Source organism: Terrapene carolina, unplaced genomic scaffold (assembly GCF_002925995.2).
Source record: "Terrapene carolina triunguis isolate 2854851 unplaced genomic scaffold, T_m_triunguis-2.0 Scaffold35098, whole genome shotgun sequence".
Classification (NCBI taxonomy): Eukaryota; Metazoa; Chordata; order Testudines; family Emydidae; genus Terrapene; species Terrapene triunguis.
Genome location: NW_020699449.1, coordinates 15956663 through 15980430, shown reverse-complemented (window position 1 = coordinate 15980430; position 23768 = coordinate 15956663). Strand labels below are relative to the sequence as shown.

Sequence of the window (23768 nt, the reverse complement as noted above, 5' to 3'; positions counted from 1 at the left end):
AGCTCGGTTTGTTTACCCTAACCAAAAGAAGGCTGAGGGGGGATATGATTGCTCTCTTTAAATATATCAGAGGGATAAATACCAGGGAGGGAGAGGAATTATTTCAGCTTAGTACTAATGTGGACACGAGAACAAATGGATATAAACTGGCCGTCGGGAAGTTTAGGCTTGAAATTAGACGAAGATTTCTAACCATCAGAGGGGTGAAGTTTTGGAACAGCCTTCCGAGGGAAACAGTGGGGGCGAAAGACCTCTCTGGCTTTAAGATTAAGCTTGATAAGTTTATGGAGGGGATGGTTTGATGGGATAACGTGATTTTAGTCAATAGGTCAATAACGTGCCATCGCTGGTAATTAGTAACAATGGTCAATGATGGGATATTAAAAGTTACTACAGAGAACATTTTCCAGAGGGTCTGGCTGGAGAATCTTGCCTGCATGCTTGGGGTTCAGCTGATCGTCATATTTGGGATCTGGAAGGAATTTTCCTCCAGGGTAGATTGGCAGAGGCCCTGGAGGTTTTTCGCCTTCCTCCGCAGCATGGGGCAGGGGTCGCAAGCTGGAGGATTCTCTGTGACTTGAAGTCTTTAAATCATGATTTGGGGACTTCAACAGCTGAGTCAAGGGAGAGAATTATTCCAGGAGTGGGTGGGTCAGCTTTTGTGGCCTGCATCATGCAGGAGGTCAGACTAGATGATCATAATGGTCCCTTCTGACCTTAAAGTCTATGAGTCTATGAATATATCACATCTTCCTATTCAGGGAGCTAAGAGAGCTGTTTATTTTGCTGACCTGGCATTCCTAACCTGATGGGATTGAAGCAGGAAATGAACTTGTAGGAAGAACCTTGCAAACGTGACTGTGTGACCCGTCTGCAGTGTTTCACGGTATCACTGTCCGGGGACAGCAGTAGAAACCACTTCAGATACTAAAGCACAAACATTCCATTGCTTTGCTTCTGGCTTTAGGACTTTCAGTGCATACAGACAGTCTCTCCGGAATATCCCCCTGGATTTCATCGGGCTTTCAGCATTCCGATCAGGCTGCAGAAGCATTTGTTAGCACAGCTCCATGTCATTCTTTGCTCTATCCCAACAATGGTTTCTTGGAAGCCCTCCATGACACGTGGTGAACTTTGGATGCCATAAAAAAGAAGCAGTGCCTTTCCACCGCAGTCTCCTGTGGTTTCCTTGGCAATCCATTTCTGTCATACTGCAGAAAGAAGGCCGTGAAGAATAATTATACATATTTATCTGCTATGCAACGGAATGAAAACAAAAGGTGAGACCAATGCTGCTCCATATTGAAATTGTGTGAGAGCTTCTGTGAAGGACAAAACAACCCCCAGCTTTGCAGATTCTTTCACAATTAGCTAAATCCTCTAGCATAAACCTGTCTGGCATCCAGCAGCATTATCACAGCTGTAAAAGCCTTAGCTAATATCAACTGTTCTTCTTTCAGAAGGAGTTTACTAAACATTTAGCTTTTATTTTTGTACTATCATCAAAGTAACCCATGGCTCTTATCCAGCACTTCTCATCCTTAGTTCCCAACTTAAGAACATAAGAATGGCCATATTGGGTCAGACCAATGGTACATCTAGCTCAGAATCCTGTCTTCTGACAGTGGCCAGTGCCAGATGCTTCAGAGGGAATGAACAGAACAGGGCAATTGTCGAGTGGCCCATCCCCTGTCGTCCAGTCCCAGCATCTGGCAGTCAGAGGCTTAGGGGCACCCAGAGCATGGAGTTGCATCCCTGAACATCTTAGCTAATAGCTATTGATGGGTGCATCCTCCATGAACTTATTTCATTCTTTTTTGAATCCAGTTATACTTTTGGCCTTCACAACATCCCCTGGCAGTGAGTTCCACAGGTTGACTGTGTGTTGTGTGAAGAAGTCCTTATTCACATTCTCTACATCCTTCATGATTCTATAGACCTCAGTCATATCCCCCCTTAGTCGTCTCTTTTCTAAGCTGAACAGTCCCAGTCTTTTTTAATCTCTTCTCATATGGTATTCATTCCATACCCCTAATCATTTTTGTTGCACTTCTCTGCACCTTTTCCAATTCTAATATATTGTTGTGGAGACGGGGTGACCAGAACCACATGCAGTAGTCAAGGTATGGGCATAGCATGGATTTATATAGTGGCATTATGATATTTTCTGTCTTATTATCTGTCTCTTTCCTAATGGTCCCTAACCTTCTGTTAGGTTTTTTTTTTTTACTGCTGTGTACATTGAGCAGATGATTTCAGAGAACTATCCATAATGACTCCAAGATCTCTTTCTTGAGTGGTAACAGCTAATTTAGACCTCATCACTTTGTATGTACAGTTGGGATTATGTTTTCCAATGTGCATTACTTTGCACTTATCAACATTGAATTTCATTTGCCAGTTTGTTGCCTAGTTTTATGAGATCCCTTAATAACGCTTCACAGTTAGCTGTGGACTTAATGATCTTGAGTAATTTTGTATCATCTGCAAACTTTGACACCTCACTGTTCACCCCCTTTTCCAGATCATTTATAAATATGTTGACCAGCACTGGTCCCAGTACAGATCCTTGGGGAAACCCGTTATTTACCTCTCTCCACTGTGAAAACCAACCATTTATTCCTACCCTTTGTTTCCTGTCTTGTAACCAGTTACTGATCCATGAGAGGACCTTTGCTTTTATCCTTACTTTGCTTTAGAGCCTTTGGAGTGGGAACTTACCAAAGTATTTTCTGCAAGTCCAGGTACACCATATCAACTAGATCACCCTTGTCCACATGCTTGGTGACCCCCTCAAAGAATTCTAATAGATTAGTGAGGCATGATTTCCCTTTACAAAATGTTGACTCTTCTTCAACATATCATGTTCATCTATGTGTCTGATAAGTCTGTTCTTTACTATAATTTCAACCAATCACCTCTGGAAACTTTTTTAAAAATCAGAGTTACGTTAGCTATCCTCCAGTCATCTGATACTGGGGTTTATTTAAGCAATAGGTTACATACCACAGTTAGTTCTGCAATTTCATATTTGAGTCCTTCAGAGCTCTTGGGTAAATATCATCTGGTCCTGGTGACTTATTACTATTTAATTTATCAATTTGTTTCAAATCCTCCTCTATTGACACTTCAGTCTGGGACAGTTCCTTAGATTTGTCACCTAATAAGAATGGCTGAGGTGTGGGAATCTCCCTCACAACCTCAGCCGAGAAGACCAATGCAAAGAATTTATTTAGCTTCTCTTCAATAGTCTTGTCTTCCTTGAGTGCTCCTTTAGCACCTCGATTGTCCAGTGGCCCCACTGACTGTTTGGCAGGCTTCCTGCTTCTGATGCACTTAAAAAAATTTCCTGTTAGTTTTTGTGTCTTTTGCTAGATGCTCTTCACATTCTTTTCTTTTTTCTTTTTGCCCTGCCTTATTATATTTTTTAACTGGACTTGCCAGAGTTATTCTCCTTTCTATTTTCCTCACTAGGATTTGACGTCCAATTTTTAAAGGATGTCTTTTTGCCACTAACTGCCTCTCTTATTCTGCTGTTTAGCCAAAGTGGTATTCTTTTGGTGGTCTTACTGATTTTTTTATTTTTTACTTTGGAGTATGCATTTAGTTTGATCCTCTATTATGGAGTTTTAAAATAGTTTCCATGCAGCTTGCAGGCATTTCACTCTTGTGACTGTTCCTTTTCATTTCCATTTAACTAACTTCCTCATTTTTGTGTAATTCTCCTTTTTGAAGTTAAATGCTACTATAGTGGTTTCTTTGTCATTTCCCTCCCTACTTGGATGTTAATTTTAATTACCTTATGGGCACTGTTACTGAGCGGTTCAGCTATATTCACCTCTTGGACAAGATCCTCTGTGCCACTTAGGACTAAATCAAGAACTGCCTCTCCCTTTGTGGATTCCAGGACTAGTTGCTCCAAGGAGCAGTCATTGATGGTATATAGAAATTTTATTTCTGCATCCTGTCCTGAGGTGAAATGTATCCAGCTGTTCGGAATGGGCCACATCCCCACCATGATTGAATTGGCCTCGTTAGCATTACAAAAAGTAATTTCCCCGCTGTTGATATTCACCTCTTCTTGTCAACTGTTGGGAATGGGCCATATCCACCCTAATTGAATTGGCCTCATTAGCACTGACCCCCCCCAACTTGGTAAGGCAACTCCCATCTTTTCATGTACTGCTATATATATCTTCCCACTGTATTTTTCACTCCATGCATCTGATGAAGTGGGTTCTAACCCACGAAAGCTTATGCCCAAATAAATTTGTTAGTCTCTAAGGTGCCACAAGGACTCTTTGTTGTTTTTGCTGAAATCCCCCATTATTAGTGGGTTTTCTGTTTTTGTAGCCTCTCTAATCTCCCTGAGCATTTCACAGTCACCATCACCATCTTGCTCAGGAGTATGTTGCTATTGTGATACTCTTATTATTTATGCATGGAATTCATAGGTCAGTATCTGCACTTTACAAGTGAGGAAACTGAGGCACAGAGTGAAAGTGACTTGAGCAGAGCTGGGAAAGTACGCAGGTTGTCTGAGTCCCAGTCTAGCACTCTACCCACTAGTCCATGCTGCCCTAGCCAAAAGCCTTTCCTTTCACAAAGCTAGAAAGAGAGGCATAACGAGATCCAATGACAGCAAGCTGAAGAGGAGAACTAATACAGATTTTGAACAGTGAGAGCAATTAACTGTTGGAACAGCTTCCCCGGGGACATGGTGGCTTCTCTAGCATTTGCAGTCGTTAAGTCAAGGCTGGCTGTCTCCAAAACGATGCTATAACTCATAGAAAAGTTATGGGCTTCTGCAGAAATTACTGGCTGAGGTTCCCTGAACTGTTGTACAGGAGGTCAGACTAGATGATAATAATGGTCCCTTCTGGCTTTAAAACGGCTGTATCTATAAATAAAACAAACACTTGTTTAACGTTAGTCTTTTGCTGCATTTGCATAAGGCGCCCAAGCAGTACGCCCATTGGCTGACTGTTTGCTTTTGCTTGGACTGATGCCTATATCTCATTTTGCTCTACCACCCATGCCAAGGACACTACTTCCAGGATCAGAGCCTTAGTTGCAATAGAGATATGCACGAACGGAAGAGGGACATAAGAAGAGCTCTGTGTAGCTCGAAAGCTTGTCTCTCTCACCAACATAAATTGGTCCAATAAAATATATCTTCTCACCCCCCCCCCCTTGTCTCTGATACAGGAAGATATTTAAGCATATGCTTAATGTTAAGCATGTGAGCCGTCCCGTTGAGGGATTCACAGGCTTACGATTAGGCATTTGATTACATACCTTATTGAACCAGCGTCATAGTTACAGTGGGTTTATATGACTTGGAGCAGCTTTTAACTGTGGAGCTGTTAGCTCATGTCTACATAATTGGATGCTGTGAAGCAAGCAAATAAGCAGAAAGTGGAGGAAGCCTGGTTCTGCAGTGCTGATCTGCAGTGGAGAGATCAAAGCGGCCTCTGCGTTTCTGCAACAAAACGCCCCACCAGATATTAACCTAAATGTTTCTCAGTGGCAGTTTAAATAAAATCAGTGTTTTTTCTCCTATGCCCTGCAGTGCAAAGCTGGGTCACACATCAACTCCAAGTGCATGACTTTTTGGTTCAATATGACAGCATTCCAGCTTCCTCCACCATGGCACGGCACTAGATCCCCATCTGTATTTTGTATTTTTGCTGCCAGAAAAATAGAAATAAATGAAATAACCCTCATGGTAACACCGTACCGAGACTGACTGATTGATCAATGCATAAAATATTAATGAAATGCCAGCCAGCTCCAACTGAGGGCCACGTCTTCTGCTGGTATAAATCGGTGTAGCTTCATTTCATAGAACCATAGGGTTAGAAGGGATCACAAGGGTCATCTAGTCTAACCCCCATAATAAGCGAGCGCTTCACCATTTGAGCTAATTCCCCATCACCTCACAGGCAATGGAGTTATGTTGATTTGGAGGCAATGGGTGGAGTTATGCTGATTTTATACCAGCTGGGAATCTGGCCTTATCTGACCAAGCCTAACTTTTATTTAAAAAACACCCCCATACTAAACGTATGGGTCTGTTGCAACACACGGGAATTTTTTGAGCAAAATGAGAAGCTCCAGAATATGTGTTGGATGGATTTCAACTACGGGAAGAGTACTTTACATAGGGTTGAAGGGATTTAATGGCCAAATGTGGGACTAGCACAGAACTTGCACTAGTGCCTGCCCTGGACTTAGCATTTAGGATCTTCAGCGAAAAGGAGGACGCCTGCATGAGCATGTTCATGCAGCAGAGTTGCAGATTGCTGTGCATGGCCTCACTGGGTTCAGCTAAGCCGTGGACCAGCTGTAGCCTCCACGATGGAGCAGATTTGTCCCAGCCGTCTGTGGTTAAAAGACGGATGAGCCGAAATGAGAAATAAACTAGTAAAAAACGGATAACACACACTGAACTCAAAGAGAAGGGGTCTGGGCTTCAAAGAACAAGTACAAGAAGACTAACATGACTCTACTAATAACTCAGAGTCCATCTCAGGATGGACAGACCAGAATTATATCAGCCTCTCCAAAATCCAGGATTCCTCAACCCTTGTGACTGCCTGCAATGGGAGAACGAGTCCCCTCCCCCAGTCTTTCCAATGGCAATCCATCATGTGATGATCTGGAGTCATCCGGAGCATGACCAGGAGCAGGACAGGCTGGAGTCAGCTCAGTTCAGAACTGCAGGTCACCAAGTGTCAAGATGACCCTTTCCCGGCACCAGTTCTCATGCAAGCCCTCCACATAGAATCATAGAAGATTAGGGTTGGAAGAGACCTCAGGAAATCATCTAGTCCAACCCCCTGCTCAAAGTGGGACCAACCCCAACTAAATCATCCCAGCCAGGGCTTTGTCAAGCCGGGCCTTAAAAACTTCTAAGGATGGAGATTCCACCACCTCCCTAGGTAACCCAATCCAGTGCTTCATCACCCTCCTAGTGAAATAGTGTTTCCAACCTAGACCTCCCCCACTGCAACTTGAGACCATTACTCCTTGTTCTGTCATCTGCCACCACTGAGAACAGTCTAGATCCATCCTCTTTGGAACCCCCTTTCAGGTAGTTGAAGGCTGCTATGAAATCCCCCCTCACTCTTCCCTTCTGCAGACTAAATAACCCCAGTTGACTCAGCCTCTCCTCGTAAGTCATGTGCCCCAGCTCCCTAATCATTTTTGTTGCCCTCCACGGGACTCTCTCCAATTTGTCCACATCCCTTCTGTAGTGGGGGGGGGGCCCAAACTGGATGCAATACTCCGGATGAGGCCCCATCAGTGCCAAATAGAGGGGAATAATCATTTCCCTCGATTTGCTAGCAATGCTCTTACTAATGCAGCCCAATATGCTGTTAGCCTTCTCGGCAACAAGGGCACACTGTTCACTCATATCCTGCTTCTAGTCCACTGTAATCCCCAGGTCCTTTTCTGCAGAACTGCTGCTTAGCCAGTCGGTCCCCAGCCTGTAGCAGTGCCTGGGATTCTTCCATCCTAAGTGCAGGACTCTGCACTTGTCCTTGTGGAACCTCATCAGATTTCTTTTGGCCCAATCCTCCAATTTGTCTAGGTCACTCTGGACCCTATCCCTACCCTCAAGCATATCTACCTCTCCCCCCAGTTTAGTGTCATCTGCGAACTTGCTGAGGGTGCAATCCATCCCATCATCCAGATCATTAATGAAGATGTTGAACAAAACCGGCCCCGTGACTGACCCCTGGGGCACTCCGCTTGATACCGGCTGCCAACTAGACATCAAGCCATTGATGCCTGTTGAGTCTGACAATCTAGCCAGCTTTATATCCACCTTATAGTCCATTCATCCAGTCCATACTTTTTTAACTTGCTGGCAAGAATACTGTGGAGACCATAACAAAAGCTTTGCTAAAGTCAAGATATATCACATCCACTGCTTTCCCCATATCCACCGAGCCAGTTCTCTCATCATAGAAGGCAATCAGGTTGGTCAGGCATGATTTTCCCTTGGTGAATCCAGGTTGACTGTTCCTGATCACCTTCCTCTCCTCCAAGTGCTTCAAAGTGGATTCTTTGAGGACCTGCTCCATGATTTTTCCAGGGACTGAGATGAGGCTGACCGGTCTGTAGTTCCCCGGATCCTCCTCCTTCCCTTTTTTAAAGATAGGCACTATATTTGCCTTTTTCCAATCATCTGGGACCTCCCCTGATCTCCACAAGTTTTCAAAGATAATGGCCAATGGCTCTGCAATCACATCAGCCAACTCCCTCCGCACCCTCGGACGCATTGCATCCAGCCCCATGGACTTCTGCATGTCCAGCTTTTCTAAATAGCAGGGCTTTGGAGTGGAGCCCGGAGCTGGAGCGCGGAGCAGCTCCGGAGCAATGGAGCTGCAGGTTTTTTCCTGGAGCTGGAGCACAGCTCCAAAGCCCTGCTAAATAGTCCTTTACCTGTTCTTTCACCACTGAGGGCTGCTCATCTCTTCCCCATACTGTGCTTCCCAGTGCAGCAGTCTGGGAGCTGGCCTTGTCTGTGAAGACAGAGGCAAAAAAAGCATTGAGTACTTCAGCTTTTTCCACATCATCTGTCACTAGGTTCCCTCCCTCATTCAGTAAGGGTCCCACACTTTCCCTGACCACCTTCTTGTTGCTAACATACCTGTAGAAACCCTTTTTGTTACCCTTCACATCCCTTGCTAGCTGCAACTCCAATTGTGCTTTGGCCTTCCGGATTACACCCCTGCATGCTCGAGCAATATTTTTATACTCCTCCCTAGTCATCTGTCCAAGTTTCCACTTCTCGTAAGCTTCCTTTTTATGTTTTCGCTCACCGAAGATTTCTCTGTTAAGCCAAGCTGGGTCGCCTGCCATATTTGCTATTCCACCTCACACTCCGCCTGACAGGCAGTTACTCCCCTCCAGCAGCTCCGGGATGCCGGCCTTCCCTCCACTGAGCACGGCGGCTCTCCTGAGCCTGCTCGTTCTATTCAACACACGAGGCTAGTGTGAGCTGGCCCAGTGCCGTGTAACCCCTCCATGTGGTGCTCTGTCCCTCGTGAGTGGTGGCTGCTAGGCCTTAAGAACATAAGAACATAAGAACAGCCATACTGGGTGAGACCAAAGGTCCATCTAGCCCAGTATCCTGTCTTCCCACCTTGGCCAGGTGCCCCAGAAGGAATGAAGAGAACAGGGACTCATCAAGTGATCTATCCCCTGTCGCCCATTCCTAGCTTCTGGCAAACAGAGGCTAGGGACACCATCCCTGCCCATCCTGGCTAATAGCCGTTGATGGGCTTATTCTCCATGAATGTATCTAGTTCTTTTTTGAACCCTGTTATAGTCTTGGCCTTCACAACATCCTCTGGCAAAGAATTCCACAGGTTGACTGCGTGGTGTGAAAAAATACTTCCTTTTATTTGTTTTAAACCTGCTGCCTATTAATTTCATTTAGTGACCCCTAGTTCTTGTGTTTATGAGGAGTAAATAACACTTCCTTATTTACTTTCTCCACACCAGTCATGATTTTATAGACCTTTGTCATATCCCCCCCTTAGTCATCTCTTTTCCAAGCTGAAAAGTCCCAGGCTTTTTAATCATATGGAAGCCGTTTCATACCCCTAATAATTTTTGTTGCCCTTTTCTGAACCTTTTCCAATTCCAATATTTCTTTTTTGAGATGGGGCGACCTTTTTTGAGATGGCCTGGCCCTCTACATTGCCCAAGGTAACAGCCTCTCACATCAAATTGTTTCTGAGACTCAGTAAAAGCTGGAGACAAGCAGACTGGGACAAACTGGATGGTTTAGATTAAAAGCAATGTGCTAAGGGGTCTGCAAGGCTGCCAGTAAGGTTATAGGTTGGCATGGCAATGAGCGGAAAGATTCCAGAAATCGGAGGGGGATGTTTTTATAGCTGAAGTCACTGAAATGTGGTTTCATTGTTCTTGTTAATGAGATGCTGCTGCCACCCCTTCCTGGGCAGTGTTTATCTGCGGGTGGCTCAGTGGGGGCAGGGAGACAGGTGGGCCGAAAGGAGTGAGCTCTACCGTCATGGCTGCCCTCCCCCATTTCCTGAGACTGCGGGATCCACCATGAGGCCATCTTGATCGTGAAAGGCATCTTGATCAGACCAGGCCAGGGCACGGGAACCAGATGACAGTCTTAAATGACAGTAGCCACATGCTCGCACTACACCAAATCACACCAGTTGAATTCTACAAAAGAAGCTATGATTAGAGCTTGTCGATCTACTCATTGCAATAAATGTAGCCTTTTTTCCCCTGTTGGTGAGTTATCCATGAACAGGCTGTGACTTTTAGGGCTTCGGAGGTTATTCTCTGTTGTTTGTCAAATAGACTCTGCAAACAAGTTGGCTCCTGACTTGTCTGCAGACTGATCAGCGTGGTCCAGACCCTCAATATCCAGTATATTGATTCCTATGGGAGTCAGGCGCCTAAATACCTTCAAATATCTGAGACTAATAGTATTCACTGTTCATCCGTGGAGTTGGTCAAAATATTTTGACCGAACAATTTTCCCAGAATAAAAAAGAGGGTTGTCAAAATCAACATCTTTCATGGGAAAGGATCGATTTTTACTACATTCTCAGATTTTCTGATGGGAAGGTTTGAAACAAAAATGTTCACTTCCAATTGCCAGTTTGAAATGAAACTTTTCTTTTCACTCAAAAGTCAACAATTTTTCATGTCAACCTTTCCAAATAGCAAATTCTTAGCACTTGTCATTCCATGAACATTTTCTGATATTTCAAATTTTTATTCTGTTTCCAGGATAAAAACAAATGTCAAAACACTGAATTTCCCAGAGGAAGGAATTGTGTTTTCTGAACAGCTCTACTGATGAGTTGCTATTCATACCATGTGATTGGTTTGTCTCCTAATAGGATGGCCTACGTGGATTTATAAACTCAGGCCACCTTTCTAGCCCCTGTTAAACAAGATGCTTATGCAGATGCTTAATCCGCAGCGCATGAGGAATATCCCATTGATTTCAATGTTGAACTGGTACCTCTGTTTGTGAAGTAGTTCTCCATGAACAGGTAGGTTGTGATTTCTATTAATTGGTTTACAGTTTGTAATTGTTGAACAAATCTTTCGCAGACAAGGGGGGAGCTGCTCCTCCTGGCTGTGAGACCATTTCCAGTGGGACTGCTCTCGTGAATACTCGTTTTTCTTGAGGCCTCGGCTTTAGAGAATGTTCTTGTCCATAAAAGTTGCTGACCTGAACATTCATGATTTCGCCTATACAAGGGGTGACAAATACCAGTGCAGTAAATTGGCAGGTTTTATGCACCAGGAGATTTGAAAAGACTCTTTGCTGCATTTGATTTTAGACTGTAAGCTGTTTGGGGCGGGGACTCTGATTTACTCTATGTTCAACAACCATAACTTGCCCAGCTCTAACGATGTTCTCAAGCAATTCAACACGTCTGAGTGGGATTTACTTACTATTAACATGTTATTAAGGTTTGCAACACCAGAGGGCAAGGGCCCAAGGCCTGGAACTGGTCAGCTCCATCCAATTAGCCCTGCCCACCTCACCTGGGCTGGGGTGTGGAGTTTAATTATTAGAGCTCGCTGGATATGGAGGCGCTCCTTCCCCTATAAAGAGCAGTAGGAAGCTGGTGAGGGGAGACAACCAGAGTGAAGCTGGAGTAAGAAACTTCAGCAGAAGCCAGCTGCTTCCCCAGCCAGGGAATGGCTGCTACAAGTGAACAGTCAGCAGCAGAGAACAGTGAGTGTTAAGGGAATGGGCTCCCCACAGGGAGGGTCTGGGAGACCCCCTGCAGGAAACACGGGGAGTAGGGACTTGAAGGCAATTTGAGATCTCTCTGTTGGTAGTTTTGTTATGTTACTAAATCCAGCCCCTGGGATGGGTGTTGTTGAAGCAGAGAAGAGTTTGTTTTGGTAACTTGATTGGGAGAGCCCTGAAAAGTGGGGAAACTGAGGCAGGGCCACTGCAGAGCAACCTCTGCCCACAATGGGGCACTTGGGAGGCAGCCAGCCCCTTCACACAGAGCATACAGCTAGGGTTACCAGATAGCAAGTATGAAAAACTGGGAGGGGTAATAGGCACATATATAAGAAAAAGCCTTGAATATCAGGACTGTCCCTATAAAATTGGGACATCTGGTCACCCTACATACAGCTAAGATTTACCTGTAACGGTTACCCACCCATCTCTCCGTCCCCAAACATCTTCCCATAGGCTAATTAATAATTGAGTCCAAAACCCAAAGAAAGAACCAAATAAAACCCTGTGCCTTACAAAAAGCAAGCAAAACCAGAACCACATCTGAGTTGAAAGTGGAATGCATTCGCCAAGGTCACGGACCAGATCCTAAGCTGGTATCAACGGCCACAACTCCAGGACTTCAGTAGAACTATGCCGACTTACACCTCCTGAGGATCTGGCCCATTGACTTTCAGTGCATAACAATCTGTCGAACAGCTAGAGCACTAGCACTTCTATCATCAATACACTCTAGAAATGGCCTCCATGAAGGGTGGCTCCCACTCAGGCAGAGACGAAGACAGTGGTTCTGAGCTATACGATGACTTGGTGGCATACCCAAACCACTCTCAAGTTTTCTGACGTTGCTATGAGGACTGGTTTCAAATCTACCCCTTGCCATATATGAAAGGATAGAAACGTGAATGGCTGGGATGATTTAGTTGGGATTTGGTCCTGCTTTGAGCAGGGGGTTGGACTAGATGACCTCCTAAGGTCCCTTCCAACCCTGATATTCTGTGATTCTATGAACTTTTCCGTGTTGCTAGCTGTCCCACCTGAAATCCACTACATTGCACAAGTAGAGAGGGCTGGTTAGCAGAGGGAAAGGATTGGTTTGCTAGGGGTTCCACAAGAAATGCAGCGTATGAAAATAAGGTTCAATGCACAGGGCGTCTTTTCAAAGATCTGCACATAGTTTTACTTGTCTGAACTACATCAGGATCAATGGAAGTCACACGGCTAAATACTTAAGTATCAAAATGTACTTCACAGAATTTTTCCTATTTACTTTGATCTTTCTGACAAACAGAGAGGAACGCCTACCCCCAGGCTTAAAGCCAGCTTATATTGCATATGTAAAATATCACAGTGTTCCTGGCTGTTAATAAATTACTGAGAGTCTTCAGCGATTCCACGCTTGTTAATAAATGACATAAGATTGTAAATGAGTAAGAAATCTGCAGGCAGTCTCTGTTTGTGACTTCTCCTGTTCTCCAGCATTGGGGTGGGGACGGGGGGAGAGCAGTGAATCAATAGCATAAATGCAACATTGTTTGTTTATGTAACAAAACAAGCCAATGGAAGATGCAAAGGAAAATATTTTCCCAGTTACTCACATAACAAAGTTTGAATTTAAGGGCCTTGGGTTCAGAACAGAGACCCCAATCCAGCAATGCACTTAAATACATACTTAAGTGTAAGCACTGGTTGATATCCTATTGACCTCAGAGTGATGTGAACTGCGCTGGGGTAGCCCAGGGAAGAACTGTGACAGAGATCTCCTCTTGCTCCAGTAGGGACGTCTAGCATATTCATCTCTCTGCCCAAGCTGCTCCTCAGACAGGGCTAATGCAACTCTGCTAGAGAGCACAGGGCTTTATTAACTGATGCAGCCACGTACCTAGAGCCATAAGGGACGTCTGGAACTGACTCATCTCATCGGCAGTTTGTCTGAAGGCTCAGCCCGAGAAGTAAACTGCCTTGCCCATTCCAAGTGAAGCCTTCCCAATCTGGGCCATCAGCTGGCTTCCAGCTGCAATCAGCATCAGATATTAGACTCAGCTGGAATGCCTACTCGCTCTGTCTCTGCAGACGTAGTTAAGTTAATACAGCAAATACTACCTGACTTTTCTATTATTTTTTTGGTGATCTTTTGCATTGTACTGTATTCTGAATGGCATCAATCTGAGCCCCTTGGTGGAGGGTCTTTTATAAACTCATCATTTTTATTATTATTATGGCAGGGAAGAACAAGAGAGGATATTGTCATCTTTTAAGTAATGGAGATGCTCAGATATTATGGTAGTGAGACCCATATGTGAGCGAGAGATCCCTGTCCATAGACAAAAAGATAGATGGGTGTATATGAAGAGAGATGAATAGGGGAATGGATTAATGCACAGATAGATTAGATAGAGAGGTATATATGGGGATGGATAGATAGATAGATCTGATGAATACGGTGTATATGAGCAGGGGCAGCTCTAGCTTTTTTGCCACCCCAAGCACGGCAGGCAGGCTGCCTTCGGCGGCATGCCTGCGGGAGGTCCGCCAGTCCCGCGGCTTCGGCGTACCCACGGTCGAATTGCCGCCGAATCCGCAGGACTGGCGGACCTCCCGCAGGCAAGCCGCCGAAGGCAGGCTGACTGCCGCCCTCGCAGGGACCGGCAGGGCGCCCCCCGCGGCTTGCCGCCCCAGGCACGCACTTGGAGCGCTGGTGCCTGAAGCCGCCGCTGTATATGAGGATGGATGGATGGATGGATAGATAACTTGGCCATTAATGAGAACATCGTGACGGTTGGTCAGCGTCACTAGTTAGATCCCAAATCAACAGGCACCTGAGTCTCCTTCCAACCGAAACTGTTTGTGCGCTACCCAAGCCCGCTGCCCCAGTGGGTCTTATCCATTTGATGTCCCTTACAATATGTGCTAACTACTTATGCTAAACAATCTGCTCCACCCTTCATTTTGCTGTGATGCTGGGAGTTCCTTCCCCAGACTTCAAGAAGGGCTCTGTGTGAGCTCAGAAGCTGGTCAAATAAAAGGTATCACCTCACCCACATGGTCTCTATAGTGATCAAAGGCAGCCTCTCCTCCTTTCCTGGGCATCGAAAGATCTTTCCCTGATGGATCCCCGGTTGTGTGGTGGGCTCCTCCCTCCACTCCCTTCACCAGCTGTCCTGGTTTGGCAGCCTGTCAGACTGGCCCATCTGTCAGCTAAAAAGAGAAACCATTCGTACAAATGGCAGCTTCAACACTGCAGTGATCAATGGCAAACTATCAGCAGCAGGCCTTATCCAGTGGTGGTATAACTGTGTTGGTCCCAGCATATGAGAGACAAGGTAGGTGAGGTAATCTTTTATTGACCAACTTCTGCTAGTGAAAGAGACAAGCTTTTGAGCCACTCAGAGCTCTTCTTCAGGTCTGACAGGAATGGGCTGTTTGCCTTGCTGAGCACTCAAGTACGAAGAGGTTATGAAGTGACTCTGGGTAATTTCAGAGTGAGTAGCTAATACCTTCAACTAGGCCTGGTCCACACTACCACCCCACTTCAGACTAAGGTACGCAAATTCAGCTACGTTAATAACGTAGCTGAATTCGAAGTACCTTAGTCCGAACTTACCGCGGGTCCAGACGCGGCAGGAAGGCTCCCCCGTCGATGCCGCGTACTCCTCTCGCCGAGCTGGAGTACCGGCGTCGACGGCGAGCACTTCCGGGATCGATCCGGGATCGATTTATCACGTCTAAACCAGACGCGATAAATCGATCCCAGAACATCGATTGCCTGCCGTCGGACCCTCCGGTAAGTGTAGACGTACCCTTAGACACGTATGGTATTGTGGCAAAGAGGACATGTTGCATAATATAATGAGATAATACAGTATATTTCAAACTTTAACCTAGGAAACCTGGAAAATTTTCCATTTAGACTCTTCTTTAGTTCCCCTCCAGAAAACTGATTTTCCATTGAGTTGAAAATCATTCATGGTGGGGGGGGAGAGATTCATTTTGTCAATAAACTTTTCACTTTTAATTGAAATCCCAAAACAGAACAATTTTTACTGTTCTGCAACCATAACCCAACACTTTAAACTGAAAAATGTTGGGTTTTGGTTGCCAGAACCCAAAAAAGTTCAGTTTCTGACAAAAACCTGAAACATTTTGAAGAAAAATATTGACAAAAATGAAAAAAGATTTTGTTTTCATTGAAATTATTCACAGGAAAAAAATATAATTTTCCAACCAGTTCTACTTCAACCACATACAATTAACATCTGCCTTGTCCTTTGGGGATGGTCTTGGACCCAAAAACCTGGGTCTTAAAGGTAGAGGCAGAAAGAGGCTTAACTCAAATGCCTGGATCCCAATCCAGGCATTGCCAAATTACAGGCTATTTGGCTCTGAAGGGTTGGTTCAGACCTATATCCAGTTAGCAGGTGTATATTGGCTGGATTCTCACACAGCCAGTCCTCCTCCCATTGAGGTCCTGCTGGCTGTAATGGGGGCAGTTTCAGGGCCTTACCCTGGGTAACTATTTGGGATGGACTCTTCTCTTTTCATTGCGCCTAGATGAGTTATTTGCTTCCTGGTTTGGGCCCTGAATCAGCAAAATGCTTTAGCACATGAACATCGAAGGCACTGAAGCACACATTTACAGGTAAGCGTGGGCTTGTGTGCATTGCTCAGATAGCTGCATGCTCCTATTTTGAACATCTGGATAGACCACTGCAAGTGGTGTCTCATGTGAGTGATTCACATGGGGTGGAGCTTATTTTGTGAGCAGGGCGTTGGAGAGTATTTGGTTCCCAGTCCGACCTCTGACTCATAGAAATTGCCATACTGGGTGAGACCAATGGTCCTTCTAGCCCAGGATCCAGTCTTAGACAGCGGCCAATGCAGAGCTTCAGGGGAGTGTACAGAGCCGGCAGCTGGAGTTAACCACCTGGTCTTACCCTCCCAGCTTCAGGCAGACAGAGGTTTAGGGTTGCCACCAAACATGGGGTTGCGTCCATGACCATCTTGGCTAGTAGCCATTGATGGATCTATCCTCCATGAACTTATCCAATTCTGTTTTGAGCCCACTTATAATTTTGGCCTTCACCACATCCCATGGCAACAAGTTCCACAGGTTAAATTGTGCATGGTGTGAAGAAGTATTTCCCCTTGTTTGAATTAAACCCGCTAATTATGCATGGTGTGAAGAAGTATTTCCCCTTGTTTGAATTAAACCTGCTGCCTGTTAATTTCATTGGGTGACCCCTGGTTTTTATTTTGTGGGAAAAGGGTAAATAACATTTTCACTTTCTTCACTCCGTTCATGATATTATAGACCTTGGTCATGTCCCCCTGCCCTTACTTGTCTCCCTTCTAAGCTGAACCGTCCCAGACATTTTAATCTCTCCTCAGATGGAAGCCGTTCCATATGGCCTAATAATTTTTGTTGCCCTTCTCTGCACCTTTTCTAATTCTAATATATTTTTTGAGAAGGGCAACCAGAATCGTAAGCAGTATTCAAGGTGTGGGTGTACTATGGATTTATATAGTGACATTGTGACATTTTTCTGTTTTATTATCTATTCCTTTCCTAATGGTTCCTAACATACTGTTAGCCATTTTGACTGCTGCTGCACATTGAGCAGAAGTTCTCAGAGAACTATCCACGGTGACTCCGAGATCTCTCTTGAGTGGCACCAGCTAATTTAGACCCCATCATTTGGTATGTATAGTTGGGATTACTTTTACTAGTGTGCGATATTTTGTACTTTATCAATGTTAAATTTCATCTGCCACTTTGTTACCCAGTCACCCAGTTTTGTGAGATCCCCCTGTAACTCTTCACAGTCGGCTTTAGACTTAACTACCTTGAATAATTTTGTACCAGCTGCAAACTTTGCCATTTCACTGTTCGCTCCCTGTTCCAGATATTTTATGAATATGTTTAACAGCAATGGTTCCAGTACAGATCTTTTGGGGATCCCACTGTTTACCTCTCTCCATTGTGAAAACTGACCATTTATTCCTGCCCTTTGTTTCCTATTTCTTAACCAGTTACTGATCCATGAGGGGACCTTCCATCTTATCCCATGACTTTTAGTTTCCTTAAGAGCCTTTGGTGAGGGACCTTGTCAAAGGCTCTCTGAAAATCCAAGTACACTGTATTGATTTTTTCACTCTTATTTACATGCTTGTTGACATATTGACACCCTCAAAGAATTCTAGTAGCTTGGTGAGGCATGATTTCCCTTTACGAAAGTCATGTTGACTCTTCCCCAACAAATTAGATTTGTCTATGTGTCTGATAATTCTGTTCCTTACTATAGCTTCCACCAATTTGCCTGGTACTGAAGTTAGGCTCACCAGCCTCTAACTGTCAGGATCACCTGTGGAGTATTGTTTTAAAAATCTGTATTACCATTAGCTACCTTCTGGTCATCTGGTACAGAGGCTTGTTTCAGCAATAGGTTATTAGTAGTTCTGCAATTTCACATTTGAGTTCCTTCAGAACTCATTGGGGAATACCTTCTGGTCCTGGTGACTTATTACTCTTTAAATTATCAATTTTTTTCTAAAACCTCTACTGCTGGGTCATCCATGTGGGACAATACTTCAGATCTGTCACCAAAAAAAGTAAAGCTCTGTGGGTACCTCTCCGACAGCCTCTGCAGTGAAGACCGATGCAAAAGATTCCCGTAACTTCTCTTCAATGGCCTTGTCTTCTTGAGTGCTCCTTTAGCACCTTGGTGGTTTGGTGACCCCACGGCCTGTTTCACGGGCTTCTTGCTTCTGATGTACATAAAAAAATGTCTTAGTGTTAGTTTTTGCATCTTTAGCAAGTTGCTTCTCAAATTCTTTCTTGGCCTGCCTTTATTATACTTAACCCACCAGAGTTTGTGCACATTTCTATTAAGCTCACTAGCATTTCACTTCCAAATTTTAAAGGATGTCTTTTTACCTATAACGGCCTCCATTATTCTCCCTTTAGCCTTGGTGGCGTTCTTTTGGTCCTCTTAGGGTATGTCTACACTGCAGTTAAAAACCGCGGCTGGCCCATACCAACTGACTCGGGCTTAGGCTAAGGGACCATTTAATTGTGGTGGAGATGTTCCAGCCCAGGCTGGAACCAAGGTAAGAAGAGAGCCTAGGGTTGGATACGTACTGCCGCTGTCACAGAAACTCCCTTCCTCAGATGAAGGATTGCTACTAGGGATTGGTGGTCTGTATCAGGGATAAATTTCCTCTCTTCTAGGTACGGGTGGAATTTCTTCACATCCCGTACCAAATGTAAAGCCTCCTTGTCCATTTGTGCATAGTTGCATTCTCTCGCTGTGAGCGATCTGGAGGCAAATGCTATGGGTCTCTCAGTGCCACCTGGCACAGTGCGTGATATAACAGCCCCTATTCCTCGTGAGGAAGCATGACATGCTTTAACCTTCTCCTGAGATTTATGTAGGCCTTGTGCATCAATAACACGCCCACAATAAGCTGTCGAGTCCTTGGAAAAAATTGTATTTTATGCAATTGGCTCATAACCCATATTCTTCTAGACATTTTAATGCCCTTTTCATGGTTTCCAAATGTTCTTCATCACTTCCATGAGTCACAATAATGTCATCCAAATACCACTCTTCTCAGGATAACTTTTAAACTTGGTCCGCTGCCCATGGCCATAGAGCAGGAGCTGAAGTAACACCAAACATTAGCTTGTTCTACTGGTACAAACCTTTTGTGCCTTGTGTCTTGATTGTGAGGTATGGTTCAGACAGCTTCCACTTGTAGGTAGGTCTGTGACAAATCAATTTTCCTGAATCATTGTCCCCCTGTCAGTGTAGCAAAAATGTCTTCAGTTCAACACAGGCTAAATTTCAACTTTCGGCACAGGGTTTATGGTGACCTTTAAAATCTCCACACACCCTTTCTACACCACACTTTTTTACAACTGGAAGGATAGGCGTTCCCCACTTGCTCCAGGCCACTTTTGAAAGTATGGCCTCTCTTTCCAGACGTTCCAATTCAGCATCTACCTTCGAGTGAATACTGTAAGGGACAGTTCAAGCTCTGTGAATATGCATCTTCACATCAGCAGTCAGAAGGAGTGTGGAACCCTTTTCCACACCAATAGCATCTGTCTGGTGAGCGGACCGACTCTTGCCTTGGGTTACAGATAGTTTATGCATTCCTACTTCTGTTTTAGTTTTGGTATTCAATTCTATTGCATCCCTTGTCGCACTTTCCATCACAACTCCAATTTCTACTGTGTTTAAAGGTAAGTTTTTCCTTAGCTGAGCTGCCTCTGTATGCTTTGTTAAGCAGGCCACACACAAATCTGTCTCTTAAGCCCATCCTTAAAAGCACAGTGTTCAGACAATCTTTTTATCTCTGTCACAAAAGAGGAAATAGATTCTCCTTCAAGTTGACGCCATTGAACCTTTCTGCCATAATCAGTGGCTTGGGTCCCAAGAGCTCTTGGACAATTTGCACTCTCTCTCAAAAGGTTTTGCTTGCTGGCGTCTCTTGGGTGATCAGACTGTGGGTACTAAACTGTGCATTTTTCCTCCCATCTCACTCAGTATTGCTGCTCCATGATTTTCTGAGGGAACCTCATTAACTTCAAAATACTGCTCCAGCCTCTTGATACATGCCAGTCCTCCATGGCACTGTCGAAGGCTTCCATTTCTCCAGCAGATCTTGCCATTTCACCCCGCTGCTGTCAGTTTAGTAGTTCGGAGCTCCCACAGTTGTAGCAGACTCCTCTCTCCCCCTCGGGGCTGCAAGCATTGTCATCGATTGTTTTGCTACTCTGATTCATGGAAGGCTCTTGAAGGCCTTGTTGCCAATCATTGCATGCGGTAGAGTTAGCACAAATCCCCAATTAGAAACACAGATGGAGCTGGAGTCATGATGGCTCGCTCACTCTTGTACTGCAGAAGAAGGAACACGGTAACCACTCTGTAACCAATTCAACATATTCAACTGCTTAAAGAACTGTACCTGCGAATTCACATCAACTGCTGCAGCACTGTGCTCAACCCTTCAAATATATCACACTCTGCACTGAGCCCTGTTTCACCCACAGGTCGCTGCAATCTGTCACTGCAGCCATGTGTGACAGGCTGTTGAGAGTGTAACCGCTGTGATGCATCATCACATCCACCCCCCAGCTTAGCACACTGAAAGGATGCATTTCCTACGGCGCACTGGGGGGGCAGAGCACTTTTCTAGGCTTTTAGAACAACAGGGTGGACACATGTGGAAGAGGTGGTACTTTCCCTTGTCGTCCATACTGACTGCTCTCTAAACGTGAAATCTGATTCGGGTGTTGCCTACGTTCTTGCAGAGAGATGAGTAGAAACGGGTGCGCTACTTTCTTTTAGGGCCCGACCCAAAATTTCCCATTAACTGCAGTGGGCTTTGGATGAGGCCTTTGAAGTTTTGTTCCCAGAAAAATTATTATTCCAGCAGTTCCCAGAGGCCCCAGCTGAGAGAGAGAGAGGTGTGTGTGTGTGTGTGTGTTGGTTGGCTTTTAACTCATGCACTAAGCTCCAGAAGCCCCAGGTTCAATCCCACCCACCGACAACCGGGGTCTGTCGGCGTTACACTTACAGCCTACATAGACAAGCTAACGGGTAGGAGGGGAAATGGTGGGACAGAGAGGGGAGGTGACTGGCCCACAGTCACAGGAAGAGCTGCATTGGGACCCGGGTATCCTGAGAACCCTGCCAACTTGCACATATTGCCGCCTCATAGCTTTGGACACTGGTAATTTCTACGTCTGAAGGGGTCTAGTCTTTTTTTAGCTATCTGCATTAAAATCTGCCTCTGTCTCTGCTGAGCCCGAGATCGCTGTTGCATGGCCTGTGCTAGAAACACAGACTATAAAAAGACACCCGCGTTAGTCGTTCCCACTGAGGCTGTGACGTCAGCTCCTTGTAACTCACCGGGAGTAAAGCACCACAGTTGTACATGCAGCCGCTGTAACAGCGGCTGCATTATCAGGTAAATACAGTGTCAGTTTACAAACAATGGGCCAGATCCTGAGCTGGTGTGAATTAGCATAGCTCCATTGACGTGAATGGCACTGTACCCATTTACAGCGGTGGAGGATCTGTCCTGATATAATCGATCCTGAGAAAACCAAGGGCCTGACTTTGTCACTGTTACTCTGTGCACAGTCCCGACTCGCAGAATAAGGTCCTACGCTATGCAAATAAGGCAGGCAGAAGTGGGCCCTACATTAGGAACGGCTGTTCGGGTTGTAAAAGCGTGTCTAACTCTCGGGATTGACTTTCTCTGATACTGTCGCTGTATTAAAAATACCAAATGCACTTTAATGCTTTTCTTACTTCATCGAGAAAATATAGATCTGAATCCCTCAAGGCAATATAATAAGGAACCTGTGTGCATAACAGTGTCAATAGAATGCTGCCACAAAGGTGACTTTTAGCTGATTCCACAGCGATCAGCCACGCTCTTCACACACTAGGGCTTCCGGAAAAGGCTGCGTGATTTAATTGTCTATTTATAGATGGTTTGTTAAATCAATGAGCCTACACTTTTTTTTGACTGCTTAAGCTCAGGGTGAACCAGCTACCTTTCTCTCTCTCGTTCACTCTTCTATTCTCCACACACAGAGCTGCCGCTATCTTTGCATTTGTACAGCACCTAGCGTAACATTGTAATATAATTATTCTTAAGACAAAGGAAGGATTGATGGGCGTTAGGTGCCTAAATACCTTTGGGGATCTGGACCTTAGTCTCCCCGGGCTAAATTTTCAAAGGTGTTTAGGAGCCTAGCTAAGCTTTATTGCTGCCCATCACCATGCTATCTGAGCGCCTTTTGTGTGAAATCAATAGCAAAGTCCCTAGCAGACTTTGTGGAGTCTGCAAACGTTTAGTGGCTCAGGGCTGGCCGTGGCATCCCCGCAGTTGTATTCAGCATGATGTTCCCATGGGGCGGGCGCATCTGGCTGCCTCCAGCACTGTCCCCTGATGATCCGCATAAGCCAGTGGAATGGGGTGGAGAGAGGAGTTAAATTCATAGAGTTCTTGGTCCTCTAGTTCCCAAGAGGCCCAGGAGAGGCTCTGGGAGGAACTTGGTATAATGAGGCACTTCCAGGTAGGAGGGCTTTCTGCTTAGCACAGAGGGTGAAATCCTGTTTTGTTTTCGTTTCAACAGGCCCAGGATTTCACCCATGCAGCCTGTTGTCTTTCTGCTCATCCAGCAGCGTGAGCTGTGCCTACTCCGCCCAACACTCCTCAGCAGGTGGCTTGCTGAAATCACCAGCTTGGAATATTTGTGCATTTCTCCTCTGTTGCTGTTTCACTGTTTCAACAGTTCTGTGGAGCAGGTTTATTGTGGGCATCCTGACGGGTGCTGCCCTCCTCAGATTAACCCCACAAATGCCAAATGTGTCAGGTTACCCCAAGCCAGCTTCATCCTTATGTTCTTTCTGGCTGGGGTTTTGTGTGCATTCCACGTGGGTATAGCAAGATGTGGCTTCCCGAGCCAGTGCTATACAGATATTATTATTTATTTCTATTACTGTAGTGTCTAGAAGCCCAGGGCCCTATTGTGCTCGGCACTGTACAAGCACAGGACATAGACAGCCCCAAGACACAACCCATACACAATTCCCTTAACAGCTTTAATGCCATGTTACTAGGAATGCTGATTAAGGCTGTAAGAAAATCACAGGCCACAACTTTGTTGCAGAAACCACAACTTTTAATGCTTGCCACAACTTCCAGCACTCACGGCAACTTTTTATAGTCGCCAAGAATTTGAGTGGCGTTGTGACCCCATGCACCAGGTCGCAGTGCCGCTGACAGGGTCACAACATCACTCAAATTTGGCCTGGCCACCCCTCCATCATGATCCGGTAGGGGGATGGGGAGCGGGGACAGGGATCCGTGCAAGCTGGAGTCAGTCTCCCCAGGCGGCTTCTCCTGTTCGCTGCCGCAGCTCTGCAGTGAACCCCCTGCCTGCACTCAGCCCTGCTAGTGCTGGCCTCACATT

The 23768-nt window shown here is 45.3% G+C and overlaps 1 long non-coding RNA gene across 1 annotated transcript; it reads left to right on the top strand.

The window, feature by feature from the left end:
• The first annotated feature begins 10845 nt into the window (after positions 1-10845).
• On the top strand, positions 10846-23212 carry LOC113405378. The gene is made up of 3 exons (XR_003369482.1): positions 10846-11060; positions 16325-16412; positions 22929-23212. It is a non-coding gene; the product is annotated as an uncharacterized LOC113405378 (long non-coding RNA).
• Positions 23213-23768: the final 556 nt, after the last annotated feature.